Source organism: Mus pahari, chromosome 2 (assembly GCF_900095145.1).
Source record: "Mus pahari chromosome 2, PAHARI_EIJ_v1.1, whole genome shotgun sequence".
Classification (NCBI taxonomy): Eukaryota; Metazoa; Chordata; class Mammalia; order Rodentia; family Muridae; genus Mus; species Mus pahari.
In genome coordinates this window covers 161,308,825-161,317,056 of record NC_034591.1, presented here as the reverse complement: position 1 = coordinate 161,317,056, position 8,232 = coordinate 161,308,825, and the positions used below count along the sequence as shown (strand labels likewise).

Here is an 8,232-nt window from a genome sequence, read left to right as displayed (position 1 = left end):
TGTGTGTGTATGTATACCATACCATACATATATATCTAAATAAATGTATATATCATATATATGTGTGTGTATATATGTATATGTGTGTGTGTGTGTATATATGTGTGTGTGTATATATATATGGGGGTATGCGTGTGTATGTGTGTGTGTGTATATATATCCATCTCTCTGTCCAGTTAGTACCTCCTGTAGCCAATCATTGGAGCAATACACCAGAGACCACATCTCCCAAAGAAAACTGACTCTCCACTCCATGGCAGGCAATAGCTCCTCAGCTAGCACTAAGACATCATGAGCTCTTTCCTCTGAAAGCACCATCTTTAATCTTACTTTTATCTAATCAAGTTTGCCTTGTTATCTAGAACTCATACACTATGAACAGCATACTCACTTTCCTAAAGATGTGTGCTTGATAATTCATACATGCATACAATATATTAGATTGGTTAGAGAACAGGTAAAAATACCCATTCACACTCAGGCTAATGGTGTGTCCATGAAATTTACAACAACCCCCAAACATTATAGCATCTGATCTTCCCCCTACATGTTCCACACCTAAGCATAATGACTGGTACTCTATGCCATTTAAGATTATACAATTCCTGCATTCATGGGCATTTTCAGGTGTAGTACTATACAGAAAGCACTAAATGGTCTGTCTATTCTCAACTCCTTAAACTTGCCAACAAAAACAAAGACACGTGTGTGGGCTGGTCAAAATGTGAGTCATGGCAGGTTCCAGTGAGACACTAAGCCCTACACAGGCACAAACTGTGAGGGCAAACCCACCTGGCCCACATTTCAGAAATAGAAACTGTTCAATGCATAGACTGTTCCACACTGAACTCAGACCCTCCCTCCTCACCACAAAACTACATGCAAATTAAATCTTTTCAGAGAGGCCAATTTTCATCTATAATCCAACCTTTTTTGGCATTTCAGTTCCTTCAAAGTGGAAAATAAAACAGAAAAAGAATCCTCACCACTTTGCACTCCAGCAACAACATAATTACTACATGAAAAGGGAAAAAAAAATGGAAGTCTTTGAATTCAGTAGGGCGGGTTAAATCATCTTAGGTTTTGGTTTGGTTTGTTTTGGTTTTGCCATGAGCTTTATTTAATAAAGCATTAATCTCTGTGATATGTATGACAAAAGCTGCAGGGGTGTAATAGGCATGGGTTCTGACATGCCCTGCAGGAAGTCTAGGGAGTAAGCAACACAACAGATGAGGAGCTACGAGGGGCCACAGACAGTTTAGACATTTGACAATTGATTTAATTTTATAAACTTTCAGCTGCACCAAACACTGCCCAGAAGACACCTGGTTTGCTTCATTTCTAAACATGACCCAGCACCAAAACAGAGCTCTAACTGTAATACCTTTGAATTTCTTATTTAAACTCATCTGTTTGACAATGGTTTTTCAAAATTGGAATTGTGGGCTTGAGAGAGAGCTCAGCTTGACTTCTAGCACGCAAATGACAGTTCACAAATATCTGTAACTCCAGTTCTAGGTGATCCAATGCTCTCTTCTGGCCTTCCTTCAAGGGCACTAGGCATGTGGTGCACAGACATACATGCAAACAAAATATCTGTTCACATTAAACAGAAGTAAATTAATTGAGCTGGGTGGTGGTAGTCAATGTCTTTGATCTCAACACTTGGGGGCCAGAGGCAGGTGGATCTCTTGAATTTGAGGCCAGCCTGATCTGCAAAGCCAGGATAGTCAGAGCTGCACAGAGAAACCCATCTCAGAAATTAATTAATTAGCTAGTTAATTAATTTGTTTTTATATGGGAAGGGGATAGAGATCTTTTCAATTAGGATTAGGACTTTCTGAAAGGGTTTACAATGACTGCTGAAGTGTGATTCCCCACACTTCAGAACTAAAAGGACTTCCTAGAAAAATCTCTGAAAATAAAGTGATTACATGATATTTCCTGTTCATGTTTTCCCCCTTTGACATTTTTAAAATACAGATTCAATACTTAGGACTGGGGAGATGGTTCTGTTGTTAAAGCACTTACCACAAAAGAGTGAGGCCCTGAGTTTGGGCCATACCACCCACAGCAACACACACCTGTAATACCAGGAGCTGGACAAGCAGAAAACTGCAGCTTTTGAGTAGTGTACACCTGCTCCTGGCCTTCCACATACAAGCACACATACATACACACACACACAAACACACACACACCAAATTTAAAAAAAAAAAAAATCAAGACATAGGCCCAAGTATGAATGGATATGGAGACATTAACTAACTCCTTCACTCACTGTTTTATAAAGGCAATTCAAACCAGGGCAGAAACATGCAACATCTTTGAAAAGACAGAATGTTAAATAAGATTTTTCCTTTGGTTAATTTTCCTTTGGTTAATCATGATTTCCTTCTAATTCAGCTGTTTAAAAAATAGGTACCTTAAAAATTGGAAATGAAAACCTCAAAAAGTTGATTTTAATGTAACAAGTTGTCAGCATAGTTTAATACAAAACCTAAGTAGTCCATAGATATAAAAGATTTTAAGTCAGCTGCTCAGTGACAGAATGACCTTATTGTGATTTACCTTATACTGGTACAAAGAATGGCATAAAGACCACATGAACTGCATGATGTTCCCTCAGTGACTGTGTTCTCAAGAACCATTTAAGACAACTTTCAGTTCAGACATGGGTAATTTAGAATTACAGTGTAGCCTAGATTTCAAGTTTCTTGTCCGGTAAGGCCAACTGACTCTTATGTTAATGTCACTATTATAATAGTAATAGTTGTTTATCAAAAGGAATTAAATCAAACCCTAATCTCACCTTTCTTTAAAGCTTTCCTATCTTTTAACAATTCTCCTTTTTCTTTTCACTTTTATTTATTTGGCGCATGTGTCCCACATATGTTCTAAGGAGCTGAGGCTAGAAGACAACGTGGGGGACTCCATTCTCTTCTTCTCTCTAGGGATCAGGCCTGGCAGCAAGTGCCTTTACCCCTGGGGCCAGGAGAGATGGCTCAGTGGTTAAGAGCACTCATGACTAACACAGACCCTGGGTTCTGTCCCCAACACTCACATGGGTTTTAAAACTGTCTGTAACTGCAGTTTCCGGGCTTCTGACATCCTCTTCTAGGCTTATTGGACACTACACAGCATACAGACAGTAAGGTCATACACATGAAATAAAAGAATAAAAGTACCATGTCTTACTATACCACATCTTCCCTCATAACCATGAACTGAAAAAAAAAAGAAATAGTATTTCAAATTAAGTCGTACAAACTTATTGCCCAAAAGTTTTAAAACTTGCCTTCCCCAAAAAACATACACACACACACACACACACACACACACACACACACGAAACTTTTTGCTTGACTATCTGGTCTTTGAGGTTCCATCTTTAACTGCATGTCATTGTCTAAAATCTGTTATCAAACAAGGCTACACTACACAGTACCCACCTTAGTGCCCACAGGAATTCCCCATCTCTTTCCCAATAGAAGAAGAAAACTGCACTAGAAAATACAGAATATTTTACATACATTCATTGAACATAAATACCAAAATTTTGTCCAATATTATTGGTGAGTCATTAGCAATTCCAATGCCTTAGTTCAAAAATGCAACAAAAATTAAAATGTTCTGTTCCCATAAAGCACATACTCCCTTTTGGGTATGATGGCACAAACATGTAATCCCAAGGGGGAGCAAGAAGAACCAAAGTTCAAGGTCAGCCTGGACGACAGGGTGAGATCCTATCTCAAAGAAGAAAGGGGGAGCAGGGTTGGCCCTGTCAAAAAGGTTGTTCTTCGTGTGCCTTGTGCTGTTTGGTTATTCCAGGAACTAGGAACAATGCTGTTTGAAAACAAAGCAAATAACACACGAATGTCCTTCCCAGTTCTGGCGATAGAGACATCTTTTAAATTCCATTTTTAAAATCTTCTATGCCCACACTTCCTGACTGGGTTTACTAGACATAATGTGATGACTTTCCTTACCTAGCTCCTGGAAATGCCCTTTAGGTCAGAGTCTGGGATGCAGCTTCTGACTAACAATGAAGTCCATTCCCACTTCCTCCAGACCTGGCAACCGGGGAATCCTCACTGCTGAGGAACCCCTGCCCTCAAAGAGGAAACTGGCTTCACTCAGAAACCTCTGCTGTGTGCTTTCTATTTCTTGCTCTCAAAGAAAGCGCCTTGAAACTCTGAGAGCCAGTGTTGGAGTCAGAGTACTCAAACTTAGTTTTCCCCCAGAAAGCCAATCACACTCAGTGACCCATGCGCAGAAAATCTCCAAGCAAGAAAAGGAGTTTGAAACAAGAAATAAAATCAGAATGCAACCAATAGACAACTGCTTTCTCAAATTAACAATCAGACCTTTTGAGTTCCCTTCACATTGCTGTCAATTCTTACTGAAAGCAAGGGTTTGTTTTGGTCCCACATTGGAAAAAGTCATATTCTCATTAAGAGTTTGTATACCACGCTTCCCAGCATTTCCCTGTTAAAACTCCTTTCCCAACCAGTAATGCTGGCACAGGCTTCTAACCCTAAGAGTTAGGAAGCAGAGACAGGCAGATTTCAGTGAGTTTGAGGCCTGAGTGGTCTACACAGTGGCTCAGAACAGCCAGAGCTACATAGTAAAATCCTGTTTTAAAAATAAAAAGTAATAAGATAAAAATTAAACTCCTTTCTCTAAAAGTGAACCCTGAAAACACAACTAACAGCCTTCATTCAACTTTTTCTCAAGAAGCCCCAGGCAAGATCTAGATTGTCAGCCGCTTTCCTAACTGCTCTTGTGTATAAACACCAACAGAGTTGTAGAATTGTGCCCCCAAGAAACCAGTTTTCCTATAGCTACAAATATATACAAGTGAATTTCTCACATCCAACCTGGACTACATAAAAAAATATTTTACATTGATATGCAAGGATAACACTGATGTTCTTTTACTTAAGCAATATATGATAGGATGTAAGGAAACTGAGAAAATATAAAACTATTTTCTCTTTACTTTCTGGGAAGATAATTCACATATTTGTGGCACTTTTAAATATTCCCCACTCCTGTTCCCACCTGAACATACACTTCCCTGCTGGTTCTGTAGTCGTGTAGGAGACTGGGCTCAAGCACATGTCCCTGATGGGCATTCTCTTGTAATATGAGGAAACTGAGATTCAGGGTCTGAGCACACTTTCCAAATGTGTGGTGTGGCTCTGCAGTATTATATAGGGAATCTGGGGTTCCACTACAGTCCCCTGACTGGAATCTGAGGTATATTATAGGGAGTCTGGGTCCCATTACAGTTCTGAGTGGAGCTTGTTGTATTATTGGAGTAATTCCGGGGTGTGGGGGTCCCACTAAAATTCCCTAACTGGAGTCTGTGGTGTGGTGGAGACTCTGGGGTGTAGGGTCCCAGAACACTTCCCTGATTGGAGTTCTGTGGTATCAGAGTCTATGGTGTGGTGGGGGGACAAGTATGAGATGGGCTCACACTATCCTGAATGAGTCTGTGGTGAGATGCCCATGGTGTAAGACTGTGCGCATGTCCCTGACTAGAGTTCTAAGGTACTAGGATTTGGGGGTGTTCAGGTCCCAGCACATTTCCCTGACTGGACTCTGTGGTGTGGTAGGGAGTCCAGGTGTGATCTGGAACCACATTTCCCTGACTGGAGGCTGTGGTGTGGTGGGGATTCTGACGCATGGGGTCCCAGCACACTTCCCTGATTTGAGTTCTGTGATTCAGAGTCTATGGTGTGGTGGGGGGACGAGTATGAGATGGGCTTATACTACCCTGGCCGGAGACCGTGGGTGTGTGAGGGGTAGGGGAGTTCGGATGTGAGCTGGGAGCACACTTCCCTGGCTGCAGGCTGTGGAGGGAAGTCTGGATGTGAGCTGGGAACACACTTCCCTCACTGGAGTCGGGAGGGGGGGTGAGGGCGGGCGACCGGGTGTGAACTGGGAGCACATCTCCCTGACTGGAGACTGTGGTGTGAGGGGGAGACCAGGTGTGAGCTGGGAGCACACTTCCCTGACTGGAGTCTGTGGAGGGGAGTCTGGGTGTGAGCTGGGAGCACACTTCCCTGACTGGAGTCTCTGGAGGGGGAGTCCGGGCACACTTCCCTGACTGGAGTTCTGTGCTGTGGGGAGTCCGGGTGAGGGAACCGAGCACCCAGACGAGCCCTTCCTGTCACCCCGAAGCTGCTGCCCCCCACTCCCTAGAGATCCCCGGGAACGCGGGCGCGGGTCGCAGAAGGAACCGCCCGCGGCTGGCTTACCTGAGGCGGAGGGCCGCCGAGCTCCACAAGTTGCAGTTCCGCCTCCCGGCACCCGCCCGCCTGCCAGATCGCCACTCTCGCCGCGGCCGCCCCCGCGCCCTACACGGCGACAGGAGCCGGGGCCGGAGCACAGCGCCCGGCTGACATCACCGCCGCCCAGGTGCCGCCTCCCCTCGGTCCTCCGCGGCCCGCCGCCCCGCCCCGCCCCGCCCCGCCCCGCCCCCGGCGGGAACCAGCCCCAGGGGCGGAGGGGCGGGGCCTCGCGCCTGCGGCCCGCTGATTGGCCGGGCGCGCGGTCACTCCGAGGCGGCGCCGGGTCTCCCACATTCCTGGCGGAGCCCAGCGGAGCTGGGAGTGGGCGTCGGTGGGGAGCGCGGCCGGTCGGCTGCGGTCTGTAGGGCGCGGATAAAGGGCTGCTCTGAGCTGAGCCGGGCGGACGGTCGCAGCTCTTCCCGGGTCGGAAGCGACGCTCACCCCGAAAGACCGCCTCTGTGTCGCGGACCGGGCCGACGTGGCGGGCGGAGAGCCCCGCGGATAAAGTAAAAGGCCCCGGAGGCCTCCTGCCCTGCAGCGCGGCGGGCCGGGGACAGCCCGGGGAAACTGAGGACTTGCAGAGACTGAGCGGACGAGGATCCCAGACGTGGCCACCCAAGCTCCGCGTGGTCCTCTGGCGGCGCTCAACCACGTGGCTGCTTTTGCATTTAGTAACGAGACAAAAATAAAAATAAAAAGACACACAAGCTTCCAGAGAAATAAAATGGACTGTCCAGAGGGAGGGGGGTAAATATTTTACTATTTACATTCTGTTTTGTTTTGAGGTGTCCCCCCCCCGCTGTGACACATATCAAGGCTGATCTTCTAATTGTTATCTTTCTACCTTAGCCTTCCTGGTTGCTGGGATTACAGGCCCACGCTCAGCACTAACCTGCTTTTTAAAGATTTTTTTATTATTACTATTTTTGTTGTTGGGTTTTTTGTTGTTCTTTGCTTGTTTGTCCTGTCGTGAAACTGTGTGTGGACCAGACTGGTCTTGAACAGCTATCTGCCTGCCTCTGCCTCAGACTGCTCAAATCAAAGATGTGTACCACCACACCCAGCTATTTTTGTTATTTTGTTTAATTATGTGTAGTATGTGTGTGTGCCCATGGAGGCTAGAAGCATTGAATTCTGCCAGTTGTGAGGTCGGGGCTGTGGGCTGAACTCAAGTGTTTCTGCAAAAAGAGCAGAAGAGGTTAACTGGGCCGTCTCTTCAGGCCCTGTGCTGAACTTTTTAAGTCCCATAAGGCTTCTGTTTTGATGCACAACTGAAAAGGGAGAACCCTCACAACTGAGTTCAAGCCACATGATAATAATTACTGTTGAACCAATTGCAGTGACTGAGCTAACAATTAAGAATTAACTACTATTTACCCTTTGGTGGATATCAGCTGTGTAATCCTCTTGGCTGCAAAGTCAGGGAGATTCTCCGGAGGAGCCCTTCTTTCAGTTTCCTGTCAGACCCAGGACAGAACTGAATGATAAAAAGCAGCTTTATGGATACAGCATATGATTAGCTTTTTGTTGGCTATGAGTCCCCCCAGGCCACACCACCTGGGGAACAGAAGGTGGTGTGTTTGTGTATGTGTTGACTGGGGCATTTGATTGTAGTTTTCTTGAGACAGATTCTTAAGTATCTGAAGCTATCCTGGAACTCACTCTGTAGCATAGGCCAACCTTGAACTCACTGTGTAGCATAGGCCAGTCTTGAACTCAGGAGCCTTCTTCCGCTAATCCCAGATGCTGGGATTAAGGTGTGTGATGTGTGACTTTTCAGCTGGCTTTATTGTGTGTTCTTTGATTAATGACGTTGCACATTCACCATTCTACCACCATGGATTCACAACGTCCCTCATTGTGTCCCATATGTTCTTCCCAGCCCACCTGTCCATAGGCAGTAAACTGAGTTTAACATGAGGAGTCAAAAGCC

General features: G+C 45.4%; 1 protein-coding gene across 13 annotated transcripts in view; it reads right to left on the bottom strand.

Moving 5' to 3' along the window:
• Ppfibp1 (PPFIA binding protein 1) overlaps positions 1-6,456 on the bottom strand; it is a 141,814-nt gene extending 135,358 nt beyond the window's left edge. For 10 of the 13 annotated variants that reach the window (XM_029535656.1, XM_029535650.1, XM_029535651.1 and 7 more), the window contains exon 1: positions 6,267-6,433. The gene's annotated coding sequence lies outside the window, so the exon portion shown is untranslated. Of the gene's footprint in view, positions 1-6,266 lie in introns of all 13 variants that reach the window. The other 3 variants (XM_021189952.1, XM_021189953.1, XM_029535649.1) reach the window with 1 other exon arrangement.
• Positions 6,457-8,232: the final 1,776 nt, after the last annotated feature.